Below are 2,348 nucleotides of genomic sequence, written 5' to 3' on the forward strand. Positions count from 1 at the left end.
ACACCACGAAACGATCCGACCACTCCTTCGACCTGTTTTGGGGTTTTGCAGTTTTCCATGGGGTATTTTGTATGGGGAAAACCGACCCATGCCCGTATCTCCGTACCTAAGCGTCTGACGGTCTTGGACCCCTTTAGGTAAAAGTTGCATTTCGTCGAGCTGAACATTTCACTAGAACATCGCGAAACGATCCGACGACTCCTTCTGGGAGTTTTTGGGGTCCGAAGGTTTTCTGGGACTTAGTCTCTGGAGCAACATTTCTGAAGCTCGGCACGAGCAACCACGCACGTGTCTTATATCTCCGTAAGTAAGGGTCTGACGGTCTTGGACACCTTTAGCAAAAAGTTGCGCCCTATCGAATGGAACATTTCACTAGAACACCACGAAACGATCCGACCACTCCTTCGACCTGTTTTGGGGTTTTGCAGTTTTCCATGGGGTATTTTGTATGGGGAAAACCGACCCATGCCCGTATCTCCGTACCTAAGCGTCTGACGGTCTTGGACCCCTTTAGGTAAAAGTTGCATTCCGTCGAGCTGAACATTTCACTAGAACATCGCGAAACGATCCGACGACTCCTTCTGGGAGTTTTTGGGGTCCGAAGGTTTTCTCGGACTTAGTCTCTGGAGCAACATTTCTGAAGCTCGGCACGAGCAACCACGCACGTGTCTTATATCTCCGTAAGTAAGGGTCTGACGGTCTTGGACACCTTTAGCAAAAAGTTGCGCCCTATCGAATGGAACATTTCACTAGAACACCACGAAACGATCCGACCACTCCTTCGACCTGTTTTGGGGTTTTGCAGTTTTCCATGGGGTATTTTGTATGGGGAAAACCGACCCATGCCCGTATCTCCGTACCTAAGCGTCTGACGGTCTTGGACCCCTTTAGGTAAAAGTTGCATTCCGTCGAGCTAAACATTTCACTAGAACATCGCGAAACGATCCGACGACTCCTTCTGGGAGTTTTTGGGGTCCGAAGGTTTTCTCGGACTTAGTCTCTGGAGCAACATTTCTGAAGCTCGGCACGAGCAACCACGCACGTGTCTTATATCTCCGTAAGTAAGGGTCTGACGGTCTTGGACACCTTTAGCAAAAAGTTGCGTATAACCATCCTCGTCAATACTCTCGAACACTGTAACTCGATCCGACCACTCCTTGGTACACTTTTGTGGGTTACCAGTTTCGGTTGGGACTTAGTCTCTGGAGACCAAATTCTGAAGCTCGGCGTGGGTACCGGTTTTTTCGTGCACGTCAGAGGGCCTCGACCGCCCCGAGAACCCGACCTTCAGGATTTTGGCCATTTTTGGGGGTGCACAAAAGTGTTCGTAATCAACCTCGGATTGTACTTTTCATCATCTAGGGGCACCGTAGGGACCGAAAAAAGTGGTTTCGCATGATAGTCCACCTCGACCCATGTCGACCCTTGCGCGACCCCGACCTTCAGGATTTTGCTCTACGGAAGGGGGTCTACTTGTGCGCAACCCCGACCTTCAGGATTTTGCTCTACGGAAGGGGGTGCACAAAAGTGTTCGTAATCAACCTCGGATTGTACTTTTCATCATCTAGGGGCACCGTAGGGACCGAAAAAAGTGGTTTCGCATGATAGTCCACCTCGACCCATGTCGACCCTTGCGCGACCCCGACCTTCAGGATTTTGCTCTACGGAAGGGGGTCGACTTGTGCGCAACCCCGACCTTCAGGATTTTGCTCTACGGAAGGGGGTGCACAAAAGTGTTCGTAATCAACCTCGGATTGTACTTTTCATCATCTAGGGGCACCGTAGGGACCGAAAAAAAGTGGTTTCGCATGATAGTCCACCTCGACCCATGTCGACCCTTGCGCGACCCCGACCTTCAGGATTTTGCTCTACGGAAGGGGGTGCACAAAAGTGTTCGTAATCAACCTCGGATTGTACTTTTCATCATCTAGGGGCACCGTAGGGACCGAAAAAAGTGGTTTCGCATGATAGTCCACCTCGACCCATGTCGACCCTTGCGCGACCCCGACCTTCAGGATTTTGCTCTACGGAAGGGGTCTACCCTTGCGCGACCCCGACCTTCAGGATTTTGCTCTACGGAAGGGGGTGCACAAAAGTGTTCGTAATCAACCTCGGATTGTACTTTTCATCATCTAGGGGCACCGTAGGGACCGAAAAAAGTGGTTTCGCATGATAGTCCACCTCGACCCATGTCGACCCTTGCGCGACCCCGACCTTCAGGATTTTGCTCTACGGAAGGGGGTGCACAAAAGTGTTCGTAATCAACCTCGGATTGTACTTTTCATCATCTAGGGGCACCGTAGGGACCGAAAAAAGTGGTTTCGCATGATAGTCCACCTCGACCCATG

Source organism: Anopheles nili, assembly GCF_943737925.1.
Source record: "Anopheles nili chromosome X unlocalized genomic scaffold, idAnoNiliSN_F5_01 X_unloc_50, whole genome shotgun sequence".
NCBI classification, from domain to species: Eukaryota; Metazoa; Arthropoda; class Insecta; order Diptera; family Culicidae; genus Anopheles; species Anopheles nili.